Consider the following 18,977-nt stretch of genomic DNA (forward strand, 5'->3'; position numbering starts at 1 on the left):
GACCAAGATGGGACCCTGTGCTGGGTATGAACCTTCTCACTGTGCACGAGCAGTGTCAGTGTGTTCAGGGAGATCCTGGGGGGCCCGGGGGGTCACCCCAAATCCCATGGGACCCCAAATGCTAAGGGACCCCCCAATCTCCCCTCAGTGCTGAATTTGCTGCAGGCAGGGGGGCACCAGCACTCAGCCCCCACCCCTCACCATCATAGGGGGGCTGTGGAGGAAATCTGGGGGTGCACAGACAGGTTGAGGGGGCCCCCAAAGTCCTGGGAATGTGGGAACAAAAGGGAACTCCCAGGAGCCCCCAGTGGGGGCTTAGGGGGGACCCAGAAAGAGTTTGGGGGGGGGGGTGGGCTTAACTGTGTCACTATAGTCAGGAAAGGGGACTCCCAAGAGTCCCCGGTGTCCCCATTCCCAGGAAAAGCTGGGAAAACCTGGGATGGCTGGGAATAGGGGTCCGGGTGTCCTCGGTGTTGAGGAAAGGAGGGGCTAGGGGCTGGGAAATGCAGGAATAGGGGCCCAGGGGGTCTCTGGGTGAAGGAGAAGGGGCTCTGGGGGCTGGAAGGGGTGGGATGGCCGGGAAGGGGGTGCGGGGGTTGTTTGTGCAGGATGAGGGGGTGCAGGGTGGATCCCCTGCCCAGGAATGGGGGTGCGGGGGGATGGTGGCGCCCAGGAATGGGGGTTCAGGGGCCCCCCGGTGCTCCGGGATGGGTGATCATAGAGTCCCGGTGCCGGGGGTCCCCCCTCACCTCTCGCCGCCCCCCTCAGGGCCCCAGGAGCGCCCAGAGCCCCAGCACTGGAGCCATCGCGCTGCTTCTCCTCGCTCCCAGTGCGATCCCAGTATGATCCCAGTAGGACTCAGTCAGCCAGGAGCTGCTCCCAGTATGATCCCAGTACAGCCCAGTCACTCCCACTCCTGGCATCCCCCCCAGCCCTCTCTGCGTTCCGACCCGTCCCGGCTCCATCCCCGCCCCTCCCGCGGGCTGCGAGGGCTCCGGCAGCGGGGGAGGAGGAGGAGGAGGAGGAGGAGGAGGAGGAGGAGGAGGAGGAGGAGGAGGAGGGGGAGGGGGAGGAGGGGGAGGGGGAGGAGGGGGAGGGGGGGGGGAGGAAGAGGCGGAGCGGCAGCAGGAAGCAGCGGGAGGACGGGACGGGGAACCACGTGGCTCCGGCGCTGCCTGAACTCGCAGCACCCCGGGAGCATCGCCCCCCATCCCGCAGGTGCCGGGGAGGGGGAGCTCGCCCCAAATATCCCGGGGGTGCCTGGGCTTGGGGTTTTCTGGGGGAGATGTTTGGAGCTGGCAGGGCTGCAAAGCCGAGCCGCAGATGGCCCTCGGGGGGACATCGGGGGGTCCCCGGGAGGTGTTTTTGGGGGTCCCGGTGTGGGTGGCAGCAGAGCCCCAGCAGGGGGCGGGGGGATGCGGGTCCCCCCGCGGTGGGGGTTGGGCTTCCCGGCCGGGCCCTCCGAGCTCTGCCGGGGCCCCGTGGGGACCGGGCAGGAGCGGCGGCACCGGCGGGGGGACACCGGGTTTGGGGAGCCCCGGGAGAGCCGCAGCTTCCCTGAGCAGGAGCCCAGAGAGAGGAGAGCCCCAGAAGGGCAAAGTGGGGACCCCGAGAGGGGGGGACCCCTGGGATTGCTGGGACCCCGGCAGTGGGGGGTTCTGGGGGCTGGAGGGGTGGGATGGCCGGGAAAGGGGCTCAGGGGTGCCAGTGCCAGCAGTGGCTGCTCCCAGTATGAGCCCAGTCACTCCCAGTATGAGCCTGGTCACTTCCACTCACTCTCTGCAGGATCCCTGTCGCTCCCAGTCTCTCCCAGCAGGTCCCCAGTCACTCCCACTTGTCCCCAGCCTGTTCCCAGTTTCCTGAACACATTCCCTGTTGCTCCCATTTTGGTCCTACTCACCACCCATATGGTCTCAGACACTTCCAGGATATCCCAGTTCCCCTGATCATTCTGGTAGTCATTGCCAGGCACTCCCAGTTACCTCAGGGTGGTTCACTTGCCCCCAGTTTTCTCCCAGTTGCTCCCAGTTCCTCTAATTATGACCCCAGTTGGTTCCCAGCCTGGGCCTGCTAGCTCCCAGTAATTCCCAGTCAGGGTGCAATCACACCCACTTTGATCCCAGTCTGATTGTATCCACTCCCAGTCTAATCCCAGTAACTCCCAGTCTGATGCTAGTAGCCCCCAGTGTGATCCCAGTCGCTCCCTTTCAATCCCAGTATGATCCCAGTAAGCTCCAGTTTGATCCCAGTCACATGTCAGCCTCTCCCAGTGTGGTCCCAGTATAATCCCAGTTGCTTCCAGTCTCTCCCAGTATGGTCCCAGCTGCCTTCAGCATGGTTCCAATTGCTTCCTAGATCAACCCAGTCACTCCCAGTATGATGCAATTTGCTCCCAGCGTGCTCCCAGTTGCTCCCAGTCATGCCCAGTATGGGGGATGATGTGCAGGGTGTGTTCCCAGTCACTCTCAGATTCCCCCAGTATTAGTCCAGTCCCTCCCAGTATGATCCAAAGATGAGCCCAGTGTGCTCCCAGTCCCTGACAGTATGAACCAGTTGTGCTCCACATGGTTCCAGTTGCTCTCTTTCACCCTCCCTTTTGTTCCAGTCCCTCCCAGTATCTCCCAGTGTAGCCCAGTTCCCTCCAGCATATTCCCAGTCACTCCCAGTTCCTTCCAGTCTGATCCCATTTGTTCCCAAGCACTCCCAGTCAGCCTCAGTGTAGTGGCACTCAGTGATGATCCCAGTTGATCCCAGTATTAGCCCAGTTGTTTCCAATCACCCCCAGCATGTTCCCAGTCACTCCCAGTTGGGTTTTTGGGGGGATGTTTGCAGAATGGAGCAGTCCAAGGCTGAGCGGAAAAGGCCCCTTGGGGGGACACTGGGGGTGCCGGTGGTGGCTGCCGACAGAGGTAGCCTGGAGGAGCAGAGCCCTGTGTCCCCCAGGAGCCCAAAGTGGGGAGCTCAGAGAGGGGGGAGCGCCGCCATGGGCGGGACCCTCAAGAGCCTGGAGAGGGGCAGGGGGGACTCCTTGGAGCCCCAGCAGCCCAGAGCAGGGAATGAGGGGAGAAGGGACCCTGGGAGCCCAAACATCCCTGGCATCCCGAAATGGGGGGAGCTTTTGGGATTGCTGGGACTGCCAGCAGCCTGGGGAGGGCAGGCAACGAGGAGAAGGGGGACCCCCAATCCAAGGGTGACTGCCAGCAGCTAGGACAGGGGAGAACCCCCAAACACCAGAGGGGAGGGACCAGGGATGGGCAACTCCTGGGAGGCTTTTTCAGGGCGGAATCTTGGTGTTTGGGAGGTTTTTCTGGAGCTCAGATGGCCGGTGACTTGTAGAGATGGACTTGGGCAGAAGGACCTTCAAACTCAACATGCCCATCCCTTGTTTTTCCTAAACCAGGATTTCCCATTGCCAAATCCTGGGAGGCTGCGAGGAAGAGGAAGATGCCCTGGGACACTGATGCAGGTTAGGAAGAAGTCAGTGCCCCGTTCCCCTCTGTGCTGCTCCATCCCCCAGCCCAGCACGGCCCCTGGCTGCAGGACAGCCCTGGGAGGATCTTCTTCCCCTTGCCTGTGGCACGGAGGCAAATACCATCCTGTCCTTGTCCTCCTCCAGAGCAGGAGCTGAGCATGGAGAGCTGGGAGGACAAATCCCTGCAGCAGAACCTGGAGGAAGAGGCCGTTTTGAGCGGCTCCATGGTGCAGGAACCCAACAGGGAGGAAAAGCCCCGGAGATCCCGCACGAGGAGGGGCTGCAAACGCAGATCACGGGGATCTGAGGGGGAAAGACCCAGCCTGGGCTGGGAAGGCGGCTGGAGATCGAGCCAGAGCTCGGAGCTGGTGCTCCATGAGCAGCTCTGTGATGGAGAGAAGCGCCACACGTGCTTGGAGTGTGGAAAGAACTTCAGGTGGAGCTCCGAGCTGATCGTGCACCAGAGGACCCACACTGGGGAACGGCCCTACCAGTGTGATCAGTGCAGGAAGAGGTTTAAGACCAGCTCCAATCTCCTGCTGCACCAGCGCACGCACACAGAGGAGAGGCCCTTCCGCTGCCCTGACTGCGGGCAGGGCTTCAGGCAGAACTCCCATCTTGTCACTCACCGGCGCATCCACACTGGGGAGAGGCCCTATGATTGTGAGGAGTGTGGGAAGAGCTTCAGCCACAGCTCCACCCTGACCCAGCACCAAAAGATCCACACTGGGGAGAGGCCCTACGAGTGTGATAAATGCAGGAAGGGGTTTAAGACCAGCACAGATCTCCTCAGGCACTATCAGATTCACACAGAGGAGAGGCCCTTCCAATGCCCCGACTGTGGGAAGGGATTCAGGGACAACTCCAACCTCGTTAGGCACCGGCGCATCCACACTGGGGAGAGGCCCTACGAGTGTCCCCAGTGTGGGAAGAGCTTCTCCAGCAGCTCTACCTTGACCCGACACCAACGGAGGCACCGGTGAGGGAAGCCCTGCGAGTGCCCCGAGTGCAGGAAGAGCTTCGTGCCTTCTCCAGCTCCATCCCCCACTGGAGGCCTCACGTTGGCCACAGCCCTGATGCCCCACATTCCCTGTGATCCATGTTGGGAACACACCTGCCTGCTTCTCCTTTTGGTTTGGCCTTAATTTTCTTGTGCCTCATCTTCATCCCTTAAAATCTGCCAAAACAGGGTTAAATGAAGGAATTTGATCAAAAATGTCTAACATCCCATCATTTCACAGGTGTTTTAGAGGGAATTTAGGATTTGGGAACACATTCTGTGTGGAGTGCCCCTGTTGCTAAGAGGCAGGAATTTGATCTCACCCTTCGTGCGTTTCTAAGATCTTCTCCCCTGACCCAAACCCCAACTCCACCCCTGGGATACCCTATAAAAACCCCATGGCCCTGCCTTTGCCCTGTCATTCGGGGTTCAGAAATCGACTCTGGAGCTTTCTGACACCCAGCACTGTCTTGTTTGTCCCCAGCACCAGCAGCTGCCGCCTCCCTGGACACCATGAACTCAGCTGTAGCAATTCTGGAGGATTTGTGGGTTCTGGGAGGATTTTGGACCGTCCACTCCATCTCTTTGCACTCCAAAAGCCAAGAGGGATGGATCTGTCACCTCAAAACCCCTCAAATCCCACTGTAAACAACTGAATTTTAGCCCATCAAGGTGCCATAGCAGCTCAAATTGCTTGTTCCCTCCGCAAAAATTCTCAATCCCAGGCCAAACTCACTCCATTCCACAGCTGCCAGGGTGAGATGGGGTTGGGAGGGGATTGGGAGAAGTGGGATCCCAGTTTGGAGCGGTGGGATGGGGATTGTGTGGGGCTGGCTGGGTGGGATGTATTTGATAGCACATAAAACTTTGAGAGTTACTGATTTCTGTCCTGTTCATTTTCAGTCAATTCTGTTTGCAGAGTGCTGCCTTCTCATCTGAATGAATTCCTTAAAACTCCAATTTTTTGAATAATCTAACCCAAACAATCCGAAAACCAATATCCAAATAAGACCACTCACCCACAGTTAAATTAAAATAATTTTAATATTTTTAGAGTACTTTAGGATATTAATAAAGTTTAATTGTTTGGATAAAATGAATGAGAAATTAAAGTCGTGTTTGGCTTTGTGTTTAGTACATCCCCCTCCTTCCTGCTCTCCCGCCCCTTCCCCGTCGTTCCCCCAATCCCTAATCCCCTCCTCCGTGCTTGGTTTTAGGGGTTCCAAGCACCCCTGCTCCCTTTGGGGTCCCGACCCCCCTTTGGTTGAATTTGGGGCCCCCGCCCCCCTTCTCACCACGCTCCCTGCTCCCCCCGCGGCCGGGTGGGCTCCTAGCACCCCCAGAGCCACCAGCACGGCCCCAGCTGCCCCCGTACGCCCCATCCCCATCCCCAGGGCCACCTCCCCCCTCCCCAAATTCTGCTCCTGGACACTGATGAGTCATCAGTGACAAGCACTCTGATTGGCTGGAAATGGCTCCACGCAGTCTCTGAATGGCTAGCATTCTGAGAGGGGCTGGGTTCTCTCCGCCAGCTGATGAGTCAGAGCAGAGCCGGGCGCTGATTTGCTGAAGGTCGCTGGGCGGGGCCAGAGCACCGACTCTCTGCCCAGCAATTGGATCATCATCAGTGCCACGTGCTCTGATTGGCCAGGATCTTTTTTGGGGTGGGAACGGGAGGAACTGGGCAGCCCCAGGAGCCCCTTGGGTCTGGGGCTTTTGATTCCCCCTCAGCCCTCGGGGCGGCCCTGGGGCCACCCCAACACCCCCAAAATGGGGAGGGTCCCTGGGGCCCTTTGGAACCCCCAGGAATGGGCAGGAAGCGGCAGGAGCCGCCCCAAAAAGGGATTAAAGGGTCCAGGCCGGGAATGGGGGAGGCTCTGGGGATGGCTCTGGTCCGGACTGGGGAAGAATGGGATTGAGGGAGGGTCCAATCAGTGGCTAGGGATGGGCTGGGACTGGGGAGGGGTCCGGGATTGTGGGGATGGGTCCGGGATTGTGGGGATGGGTCCACTGTGGGACTGGGGTGGGGTCTCTCCTTGGTATTGGGTCCGGGACTGCATCAGGGTCTCTCCTCGATCCCATTCCTGATCCCGTTCCCAATCCTGATCCCGTTCCTATTCCTGTTTCCAATCCCGACCCCGCCGCTGTTTCCAGGGAATGGCTCCCATCCCAAGCCTGACCCCAAATCCTGGGGTCAAACCCCCCAAATCCTGGGGTTTGAAACATTTGAAGTGTCCAACATCCCCAATTCCTAAAGTCTGGGGCCAAACACCCCCAAATCCCAAATCTTAAGGTGTCAAATGCCCCCAGAAACCAAACTTTGGGGTTCAAACTCTCAATCCCCAACTCATGGAGTTTGAAATATCTGGGGCGCTCAACCCTCCTCATCCCCAAAGTTTGTGGTCAAACTCCCAATCCCCAAACTTCGCGTTCAAAGCCCCCCTGATCCCGAACTCTGAGGTGTCAAATCCCCCTGATCCTCCAACTTTTGGGTTAAACCCCCAAAAATCTTGGGGTCAATCCCCCCAAATCCCAAACTTTGGGGTCAAAACCCGCTGACTGCAGATCTGGGTTTTGAAACATCTGGGGTTTCCAGCTGATCCTAAAGTCTGGGGGTCAAAAACCCCCAAACCCCAAATCTTAGGGTCGAACCCCACCAGTCCCTAAAGTTTGGGATCAAGACCCCCCCCCCCCCCCCAGTCCCCCACCCACCCCAAACCCACTCTGGGCTAGAGGGGCTCAATGGGGCTTGTTTGGGGTTATTTGGGGATATTTGGGGGTTTATTTGAGGCAGCTCCAGGTGCAAGGTATCCAGAGAGACCCTGGGTACAATGCTGGGAAAAAAAAGGGGGATTGGTGTGGGAATTGGGGGATTCAGGATGGGGAAAGTTCGAGTTTTTGGGATTTTAGGGTATTTCAGGCCGTCTTTTTGTGGGGTTTGGGGGTGTTTTGGTGGAGTTTGGGGTGTTGTGGGTCCCTTTTTGGCGAAGGAGATCTTCCTGGCGCTGCTCTGGGTGATCCTGGAGCCCTACAGGGTCTCGTGGGCGGTGCCCGCCTGCACCTCGGTGTCCAACCGCACCCAGGCGATGTCGCAGCGCCCGGCACAAGGGCAGCTCCTGGAACCCCGGGAACCTGGGATGGGAACGGGGCCAGTAGAGACCCAGACACCTGGGAACGTTCCCCAGACACCCAGGAATGCTTCCCAAAACACCCGGGAATGCTCCCCAGACACCTGGGAATGTTCCCCAGACACCCGGGAATGTTCCCCAAAACACCCGGGAATGTTCCCCCCAAAAAATCCAGGAATGTTCCCCCCCAAATGAAGAAATGTTCCTTGTTGAATAACAGTTCCTCAAAAAAAGTCCAGAAATGCTCTCCAAAAGAAATCCTGAAACATTCCTCCAAAACTCCAGAAATGTTCCCCCCAAACAGAAATATTTCCCAAAGAAATCCAGAAATGTTCCTGCAAAAAATCCTGGAGCATTCCAAAACATGAGGAACTTTCCCCAGAAAATCTAGACATATTCCTCCTCAAAAAATCTAAAACAAACCCTGTTCCCTATCCAGAAATATTCCCAAAAACTACAGAAATGTTCCCAAAAATCAAGAAATTCACCCTCCCCACAAAAAAAATCATGAAACCTTGCTCCAAAAATCCCAACATTCACCCTCAAAAGAAACCAGAACTCCGCCAAAAATCCAGAACTCTCCACCCCAATTCAGAAATTCCCCCCTAGAAAATCCTGAAATTCACCCCCCAAAAAATCCAGAAATTTCCCTCCAAAAAGCCAGAAATTCCCCATCAAACCCCGGAAATTCACCCTCAGTAATTCAGACATTTTCCCCCAAATCCCAATACTTTCCCCAAACAATCCAGCCCCAAGCCCCCTCACCCCTCTCACCCCCCAAGCCCCACAATCCCCCAATGCCCAAAGGCCGCCTGGAATCCCCGGAATCCCCGGGATGCCGGGATTGCCCCAGATCGCCCTGGGGGCAGAGCATGGAGAGCATCAGCTCCTGGGGCTCCTCAGGAGCTGGGGCAGGAACAGGATGTGCTTGGGGGCTTTGCCCACAGCTGGGCAAAGGGGAGAAAAACCCAACATCAGCAACAGATCTGCCCCAAATCTGCCCAAAGCAGGCCCCAAATCTGCCCAAAGTCACTCTGGATACACACCAAACCACCTGCCCAAAATCCCACCAAAATCCTCCATGCTGTGACCCAGTGCTGTCTCATCATTTTTAAGGATTTTTCACAGTTCCAAGAAATGATATCTCAGCTCTGGGGGAAGCCTCATCTAACCTGATGGTGTTGTGCCATCTCCTTAAGGAATCAGCTGCAGTCCCAATTATTATCACAGAACCACTCCAACAGTTTGCTGGGTTTAAAGCATCTCTGTGCTGAGGGAATTTTGGAGGAGAAAGCTCTTGGATGGTTCATTAGTCTGTCACCCCCAGACCTTCACTCCTAAGTGCCATTCTCAAGAGCCTTGTTTTAAATTCCATTTAGGGAATTCTCTCCTACTTAGAGCCTGGGTGGTGGCCAAGCCTCAGCTCTGCCTGGACGGGAATTTGCCAACAGACCCAGATGTCTTCTGCACCAAAACTAGATTTGAGTTGCTTTGACTGGGCAATCTGACCCTCTAGACATGACAGTTGGACTATTTTTAAAGGGAGCTTGGGAATTATTATCTGGAAATAATTATCCAATTCCACCCTGAATGGAGGTTTATCAGCTGTTTGCAGACTCTGGGATGATGGCACATTATTTCAGAGATTGCTATTTACCTAATTCCACCTATGTTGTTAGTTTTGTCTGTGTTTTGAAGTACTCCTGATTGTTATATCCAAATTATTCCTAATTGCTGTAAGGTTCTTGTCCACTGCATGTCTTATTTTACAATGAATTTGCTTCATACTCATAACAAAAGACATGCATCTCATTCTTAAAAAACAAAAAAGAAGAGGAATGAACACCTTAAGAACTTTCAAGAAATGCAAAATGTACATGAGAAATTTGGATCATCACCTCTAAATCCCAACTGAGTGTACCACAGTGAAGCCCAATTGATTCTTTACCTTCAGGAGAAGATGTGCCTGTGTTTTATCATCAGCAGCTCAAAGCAGTCACCTGTTCATTCCATCAGACACTGATCAGCTCTGAAAAAATGAAGCCCAGTGAAAAGAGAAATAACCTCATCACCTTGCAGCCTCTGTGGCCAGAGCAGGAGCAGGAGGAGGACTGCCAAGACATGGCTGTGTCTGGAAACTGACAGAGGCCATTTGCCAACAAAAGCCTCAGGGCATCCTCATGGTACAGTGCTCCTACTGCCCTTCCTCAGTTATTCCCTGTTCCAGCTCCCAGCAGGACATTCAGGGATGGCAAAGATCAACATTTCCAGCTAATACACTTTCTCACACTTCTCAATTAATTGGAAACAATGGTCATTTCTTTCCATTTCCCTAAGAGACATTGGACATTATTCTTCTGTTTTCACATGCTGCAAATCCTTGTGTCAATGACTTGATGGAATTTGTTAAGTTTTGTTGATTGTAATTGCTCTTTTATCTATCTTATCCCATATCTAATAGATAACCAGTGAAACCTTGATGAGATAATACCCTCACAAGAGTGAGCAGTTTCAACATCAGAGCATAGGAGCCTTTTTTAAATGAGCAAAAAGGGGGAGAAGCCATAGACAGGTAGAATAATGATAAAAGAAAGGCCTTATGAAATCAGGCCTTGCTCTGCTCTATTAATAGCTGGCCTGCCATCTCTTCTGAGAGCAGCTGAGCAGTTACAAGTTCCCATGTGAAGCTGTTTTGAGAGTGAGACTTTGTGAACAATCTATTCTGAGGGTGAGAAACAAATGCACCTGCAACAACAAGGGATTTGTCCCATGAGAATCAGTGAAGAAAACAGGTAAATGATATATTAGAGATTTGATGCACAACTAAAATCTATTTCATTAACCAAAAATAGAGTAAGTGCTAAGGAATTTCTTAACAAACTAAAGTTGCACATGAGGTCTGTCAAAGTGATTAAAATTAGCTGTGTGGATAAAGAATAATGAGCTCTTCTCCATCCCAGGTGGGTCCTCTGGAATTTCAGTTCCTCCCCTTCTTTTGGGCTTTTGCTTCCCCCTTGTTTGGGGCTTTGGCTTCCTTCTTTTCTGGTGCTTTGGTTTTCTTCCCTGGGATTTTGGTTTCCTTCCTCTCTGTTCCTTTGGTCTCAGTCTTCTCTGGGGCCTTGGTGTTCTTCTCTGTGGCTTTTTCCTTCCCAGGAGATCTGGTTTCCTTTTTTGGGATTTTGGTTTCATTCTTCTTTGGTGGTTTGTTCTTCCCCTTCTCTGGTTTTGAAGGTTTCTTCCCCTCAGAGACTCCCTTCTTTTCCTTTTTCCACCTCTCTTGCTCCTTCCGCCTCTCTTCCTCCTCTAACCATTTTGCCTCCTCCTGAATCTTTTGAGCTGGCTGCTTCAGCTCCCTTCTGCAGACAAAATAGAAAACATGGCTGAGAGTGCCCAGCAGAAACTTGGGCTCACCAGTCCTGGCTGGCTCTGCACTTCATTCCTTGACCCTGAGGCCATTTCTGTGAATTCTCCTCAGCCCACAGAGGTTGGGAACATCCCAAGTGAGGGCATTGCTGGAAGGGGACCTCCAGAACCAGCCAAACCTGAGCTTTGCCATCATAAGCTCTTGGCTGTGCAAGCTCCCTCTCAAGGCACAGCCAGAGCCCTCCAGCCCAGTGCCAAAGGCTGATCCACCAGCTCTCTGTGCTGATGCTGAAAACGCCCTTTGTCTCTTGCCTTCCCAGGTGAACTGTTATAAGAACAAATTGAAACCTGGAGAACAATGGTTAGCACCTGGGCTTGATGTCAATTAATCACTAAGCAGGGAACCTTGGATCCTGCCACAGGGTCACAGAGACCTGATGAAGACATTCCTGACTTCATCCCTTAACACCAGGGACCCAATTCGAGACCATTGACCCAATTCAAGGGAAGAATTGCACAGGTGTGAAGGACCAATGACCTCATTTGAATACAGAGCAGGGATGGGAGGTGCTGGGGCTGTGCAGATGTATTGTATGCAAGATCTTGGGAAATAAAGAGAGGGCCAAGAACCTTGGGCAGCATGGTCATGCCTGTTAGGGACGGCTCTGGTGCCGCCCACCGGTGTTAATAAACACACCACTCTCTGACTTTAATTAGTTAGAGAGTCTCTGCCCGTCATCTTTGGGTTTAACGACTCACAGCCTGCTCCTTAATGAGAACAATCCTATCAGTCAGAAAGCAAAGGCTGCAGGAACTCCTCTCCTGCCAGACAGGCTCTTTGCAGCCAGATTTCCTGCTGGAGCCCAGCTGGGACCAAGCAAACCAGGGCTGCCTGCCATGGAAACCATTTGAAGCAGCCTCGTCCCTCTCCTCCCTGTGAAACCAACTCCAGCCTGGCCAGGACAAGTCCTGATGCACAGGCTTGCTTTAAGCAGCCTCCACTCCCAGCTCCACGCTTTGCCTGTGTGTCCTGAGCTGGGCTGCCCTGCTGGAGCTGAGCTTCTCCTGGGCTTGCCTACTGCTGCAGCTGAAGGGGAGCCCAAAGGACATGAGCTTTTCTGGGTGCTGTCCCAGCACAAGGAGAACCCTGGCAGATCAGCACTGCAAGGACTTCATCTGGGGCAGGAGCAGGACCCAAAGCAAGGTTTGGTCTGTGCCCCACACCTGTCCATACCACAATCCCACTGCTTTGGTGAAGAAGGGAGATGATGAAGAAGATGCCACTCAACACCATGGACTTCAAGACACCTCTAGAGGAAGTGCCAAGGCCAGCCCAGAGCCCAGCTCCCTGCAGGCAGCAGCTAAGCCAGGAGGGCTCAGCACTCCAATAGAGAAGAAGATGTTCTGTCTCAGCAGAAGAAGGTCCTTCCTCTCTTGGGAGCCAGGGAGCTCAGAGTGGCCATCCCTGGGCTGCTTCTGGCCTTTGCTCAGCAGCACCTCTGAGCTCAGAGTCCTTGGAGCAGGGCAGCCCTGCAGGGACAATAATCCCTGGCAGAGCAGTAACCCATGGAAGGCTCACTCACCTTTCTCTGAGAGGGGCCTGAGAGCCACAGTTGGTCTCCCGGGGGCTCAGGGAGGAGCTGACACCTGAGGCCTCCCTGCTCACCAGCACCTCGGAGGTGGGGCCTCCCTCCACGTGGCACAGCTCCCTGACATTGGAGGGGCTGCTGAGGTGGCCAGAGAAGGTGGAGGAGACCTGCTGGCTCTGTCCTGGCTGCAGCACACCTGAGAGTGGCAGGATACTGAAAGCCTGGATGGAAGACAGCAGAGATTGAGGTGTTGAGCATGGAAATGGATGCAGAAGAGCATCTTGGAGCAAAGTGCAGCTGTACCTGCAGGGGCCTATTCCCCAAACACTGCCAGAATCACCCTCACCTCATCCTGCATCCATGCCACTGACCAGTGCAGGGACCATGGGGAAAATCTTCTCCCATACTCACGGATCAATGCATTAATTAATACATTACATGAAAGTGAACTGGGATGTCTCCTGGCAGTAGACATCCTCTCTGATACACAACTTGCCTTTAAAAAGATTTAAAAGTTCCTGCTTTTAGACAAGGAGGAGACTCAGAGTGAAAGCTCTTGGAGCTGAGGGAAGGACTCCAGCCCAGCTCATCTGACTCCTGAGGCTCTTCCCTTAACACTCTGATAAAAAATGCTGCTTTCTCAAGGTGCTACAGCAAAAGCTCCTGCAAAAATTTCCTGTGCACCACCTGAGGAGTTCCAGGGGAGCAGTGCCCTCCACAGGTGCTGCACAGCGTCCTTGGGCAGCCCCACAATGTGTCCTGCACGGCCTCTCCAACAAGCAGCTGCTTCAGCAGCATTTTGGGATGGCCTGGAGGGATGGGAGGCCCCTCTGTGGCCAATGCTGAGGGCCCCCAGTGGCACTGGGAGCTCCAGCCCTGCTGGCCACACTGACAATGGGCAAGTGAGACACATTCCCTCTTGCCTTCTCCGCTTCCAGGGGAGCGTGCCCTACGTCCAGGGAGCACCTGAACCCCTCCAAGCCTCGTGGGAGGTGAGGGTTTTCAGCAGTTTGTGCTGGCACCTGAAAAACAAGCCATTTTCTGTGCTGGGAGGAAGAGACAGCCACTCTGCAAAGTCTCTGTCTGTAAGAGAGCTTCAGGGCCAGCAGTGCAATGGCAGCTCTGGGCTGAAAGCAGAGCCCTGCACACAGGGAGTCTGGCTGGCTTGGCAAGAGGCTCCATGGAGATCAGGACTCATCCTAGCTTGCTCTGGGAAGGAAGCTGCAGGTCTCACCATCATGATGCAGATAAAAGCCTCATCTTACATTGGGAAGGAAAGAAGGAAAAAATCCCACACCCAGCACAGGCCTGTAGGATCTGAGTCAGCTTCTCCAAGGAAAACTCTCCTATTTCTCCCTCCCACTCACCCCATGTCCAGCCACTGGCCCTGCTGCCCAGCCCACTGCCCGGGCACAGGACAGCAGGGCAGCAAAAAGGGAGGTCAGCACGAGCATGACTTGGTGCTGGCAGGCTGGGCAGGCAACACAAGCACTGGGTGTACAACAAAATCTACCTCTGCTCCTGAAGAGTTGCTAAAATCCTGCACTTCCTTCAGGACTCTGGCTGGCTCCTCCTCCTTTCTGATCTTGAAGTGCCTCCATCGAGTTCCTGAGGAAGCCAAACTGCTCCTCTTCTCTTTTGGTGGTTGGGGTATGAATTTAGGTGGGTAAAGCTCATCTCTGGAAAATAAGATAACTATGAACAGGGACCTGCAGTGGGAGGGAGGGACACCTGCACCAGCAGCTCCTGGCCAGGATGCAGCCCCTGGCTGGGTGCTGGGCAGGTTGAACTGAGAAATGGTTTGATCCAGCCCTTCCCAATCCAGCCTGGAGCAGCTCTGTTCTAAAGGCAGCCCAGGGATGGCACTGAGCTGCTGCAGCAGCTGCAACTGCTTGCACTGAGCAACTACAGAGGACAGGCATGAACACCTTGTGGGGATGCCGAAAGCACAGTGGGAGAGGAAAAGACAGAGAAGGCAGCAAAAAGGTGAGATCTGAGGCACCCAGGGGCAGACCCAGCCAGTGCCCAGCCAGCACAGCCCCCCCAGGGCCCAAGGCCAGAAACTCTGCAGCTCCAGCAGGGATTTATCAGCAATGTTCCCCTGACACTGCTGGGGGGTTGGTTGACATTTTCCAACACTCCCAGCTGACTCAGCTCACATTCCCCATCCATCCATCCATCCATCCATCCATCCATCCATCCATCCATCCATCCATCCATCCATCCATCCATCCATCCACACATACTCAGGCTGTGGTGCTGGGATCCTGCCAAGCTCTGTCACCCTTGGCCTTGGGGAGGTTTCTGCCGGCCGTCCTGAGCTCCGTAATTGTGCTCTCTGTGCCAGGAAGCAAGCAAGAAAGATTTAAAAAACCAAAACAAACCACAACAGGGAAACCTAAAATATCTTCAACAGCTCAACCCTGCTCAAGTTATTTCTTTAGGGACACCTACCACTCTCCAGCTGAAATGCTGGGCTTTTGGGGGAAAAGAAAATTACATGTTCACCTCCAAATTGAAAAGGATTAAGGTAAGAGAACCTTCCAAACTACAAATTACTGGCCCAAAGGTAAAAGCTTTGCAAGAAATCTCTAGTTAAGACCAGGCTGGCAGTTTAACAACTGGTTCTTCGGGTGGGGAGAAACCCTCCTCTTTAAGAGAAGCAGCCTCAGAGTTGAAAGCAACTGTTTTGTCAGACTTCAGGCTCCCTGGCACAGCCTGCACTGCCTGTTCTTCCTGTTCACTGATTTACAGGCAGTGCCACAATGGCCCAGGTTCACATGTTTGGTGCCATCCAGGGAATTTGGCATTGCCATTTCCATATGTCTTAATATAAATTTCCATCCTTGCAACCACTCTTCAAATGCCAGCTTTCCTTTCTTTTACAGAAAGCTCAAGGCTCCCAGAAGTCTTCTGACATCCTCTTTTGTGCTCACAGAGATGACATTTTAATCCGGATGTCTCCAAAGTTAACAGCATTTTAAAGAATAATGAACTAAAATGACCCTGGATTCCAGCTGTGCCCAACTCCATTCTGTGTCAGACACTGAGATTCCCACCTCGAAGGCATGAGCTGTTTGTACCACCCATCCCTCCTGTCCTTCCCACAGCAGCCTGTGCCTGTTTTCCCCAGCAGAATCCCCGTGCCCTGTGCCCCCTGCCAGGAGCAGTTGCACTCAGGCACACAGCTCCCCGTGCCCTCACCCGTGGGTTTCTCTCATCCCCGAACACGCCGATGAGAACATTGGTGCGATGCTCGCCCGGCGCCTGCACTTCCACCACAACGGGGATCTCTGCTGTGCTCTGGGGCTGGACAATGCCACAGGGCTTGGGGCTGGAGTACAACACAGCAGAGTCCTCCTTGCGTTTCTGGAAGGGACAGAATGAAATGCAGCTTCAGAGGCACCTCTGAAGAAACTTTAGACTCCTTAACATCCACCCCAACAGCAACTTAATCACACGTTTAAAACTGCCCAGGACAAAGGTAAAAGGCACAAACAAGATGCAAGAATTGGAGGCTCAGCATTCCCAGGGGATCGTGCAAGGAGGCTGCCAGCACAGGCATTGCTGTCTGTGGATGCAGCAGTTTTTCACAACCTTCTAAGATCTCCCAGAAGGAAAACACCCTGAAGACAAGAACATCAACTGTTTCCTCAGGAGCTTCAACTGCTTCCTCAAGTTTACATTTGGGTAGGATCCTGTTCTCAGCAGATCTTTAAGACTGAATAGAAATTAACAAGGTCTTATCCAAAGCCTTTTTTCCTCTAATAATCTCCTCAATAATATTTGACAGGAGGAGGTGGATGTGATGCCAAACCTGGGGAATAAGCCCGTAGCAGCCAGGAAGGTGGCTGGGATTCCTAATCAGGATCTTCCTCTCATAGGGCACCTTCAGCTGGCACTCATCGTACTGGAGCACATGGGTGGACACTTGGAGCTCAGGAACGAGACATCTGGGCAAAGAGATGACCCCAGGGGAGTCAGAGGCACTGAGAGAATAGAGAACATTTACCCCCAACGACTGGGAAATGGAGCAGAACACATTGGTCACTGTCAAATTGATATTTAACAGCCCTACAGGGATAAATTGCCTTCTACCTCTTCCCACTCCAAGGGGTCTTGTCAAGGAGGGCCAAACCCTGAGAGGCAGCACCCAGAGGCTGCCAAGTGCCCCAGGCAGAGCACTTTTTGCCACAGCTGCCCCAGCCCCTCCTTCACCCAAGGAGGCTTGCAAGGACTCCTGTCACAGTCCCAGTGATCCATGAGCTCTGGGGGAGCCTTCCCAACAAGGATCAGCGCTCACTAAGGCTCAAGGAACACACAGCTCCAGTGGCTCAGTAAAAATTACTCCCTTCTCTCCCATGGTGCTGCTGCCCTGCCTGAGAACTCAGTTCTTTGCCCCAGCCCTGGAGGGCACAGACACCAGCTGCCCTCCAGAGGGGCTGATCACCCCCTCCCAGGCCCTGCAGCTCCCTCGTTCCTTCACTGCACAGCTCCAGGCACTGACTGGCCCCAGCTCCACCTGCTGTACACAATGGCAGCCAAGGCATTGACTGCATGGCTCTGCCTGCAACAGGGAACAGCACCAGGGAGCTGCAGCCCTCTGGCCATTCAGCTGGCACCCACAGCAGCACAGCAGGATGCAATTCTGCTGCAGCAACAACCACTTTTGGTCTCAGCTCTGAGAACATTAAAGCTCCAAATGGCAAGCAGAGGGAAGGAGAAAAACTGCAGCTGACCTGCCACATCCAGGGCTGCTTTCCCCTCCTAAGACCTTGCCCTCAGCACTTGCTGGGAGCCACTTGCCCCCTGCCATGTGCCCTCATGAACAGAAGCAGACCCCGACTCTCAGCACGCTGCTTGCTGTGGCCCAAACCAATGCACGCTGGTCACAACCTGCACAACTCCACCTCTTGCAGCAAGAAGGAGAGGAGGCCCTCGGGAAATTTGTCCCACCTCAAGCACCAAAACCCAGGCCCATCAATGATATCATTCCTGCTCCCTTTAGATGAGGGCCAGAGCTGTGCTGGGCTGTGAGCAGGGCTGCTTTTCACCACAGGCTGCTGTCCAAGCCCTGCTGTTCTCATGTCCAGCTGGCACAACATGAGGCCATTGAGCAGCACTTCTCCTGGGCAGCTGCAGCCAGCAAAGCCTGTGCAAGGCAGTGCCTGGGGAGCCCAGGCAAGGGCTGGTACCTGGCTGTGATGATCAGTGTTGCCACTCCCTTGCCAATACCCTCCAGATCCACCAGCATCCTCCGGTAGAACTCCATCACCGTGTTGGAACACAGGGTCACCTGATGCAAGAGAAGAACAGGAAATTCTTCCTTACAAAAGCTCATTACCCATGTGTGATATCCTCCAGTTCTTGAGGGAGGATTTGGCCACAATTCTTCTGCTGCTCCATGTGTAGAGCACAGTCTCAGAGGAACAAAAGCCTTCTGCCAATACCAGATTTCTTAAACACACCTTGCTATCAGGACACAGGTCCGCTACATTAAAACATCAGACTAAAGCTCTCTGCACCACTGAATTCAAATTAAGGGGCCAATTTCTCATCTGAATACAATGACATCCATGCAGAGGAAATCTGACTTGAACACAATGATTCCAGCTTCACAGCAGGAAGCTGAGGGCAAAGGGTGGCCCAGCAGGTGCTGGGCACTTCATGGCTGCAGAGTATTTTGTCCCCCCTGGAGATTCCTGCAGTGAACACAAATCATTCTGCTCCCCAGGAGGGGGGAAATGACACCAAGAAGAAAAGCTAACTGCTTTATACAATGACATCTCTCTAACAGCCACCTTCTGCCTTCATCCTTGCTCTGCCCACTTGCAATCAAATCAATTGCTCTCAAAAACACACGAATGGTTTCAGGCCTTGACCATAAGGAATGTGACCTCAGCAGATGATGTTGGAAACCAAACAGTGCTCCTGGAGGAACATCCCGAGTAAGGCAGCTAGCAGAGGCCTCCCAGCAGTGCAGATCTCTCACTCCCAGCATGCTCAAAGCTGGCACCAGAGCTGAAGCCCTCCCACACTCCAGTGCAGCTTCAGCCCTGCTGCTGCAGCTTCTGTGGCTGGACTCTTGCCATACCTCGATGTCCTGGTGTCCCTGGGGGAGGATGGTCCCTTGGCTGGGATTGATGGTGAACTCCCTGGGCTCCACATAGAAATGGATTCCCTTCCTCCAGGCTGGGTCGCTGTCCCTGCGGATCTGATCCACGCTGTCCACAGCCGGCTGCGTGCCATCATCCGACATGCGGAGCTGGAACCTCAGGGGCACCGGGGAGCTGTTGGTCAGGCGACAGCGCTGGGTGTAGGGAAAGCCTGGCAAAGGACACAAATATCCAGTCAGGCACCCACTATGGCATGATCCTGGGGTGAATATCCTGCCAGGATGAAAGTGGGATTGGAGTTCAGCTCTG

At 54.1% G+C, this 18,977-nt stretch overlaps 1 long non-coding RNA gene across 1 annotated transcript in view; it reads left to right on the forward strand.

Moving 5' to 3' along the window:
* Window positions 1-1,148: 1,148 nt before the first annotated feature.
* Window positions 1,149-18,977, forward strand: part of LOC311165771 — a 276,507-nt gene continuing 258,678 nt past the window's right edge. Inside the window, exon 1 of the long non-coding RNA XR_014616959.1 lies at window positions 1,149-1,218. This is a non-coding gene — a long non-coding RNA (uncharacterized lncRNA). The remainder of the gene's footprint in view (window positions 1,219-18,977) is intronic.

This window comes from Fringilla coelebs (genome assembly GCF_963513975.1).
Source record: "Fringilla coelebs genome assembly, contig: SCAFFOLD_38, whole genome shotgun sequence".
NCBI lineage: Eukaryota > Metazoa > Chordata > Aves > Passeriformes > Fringillidae > Fringilla > Fringilla coelebs.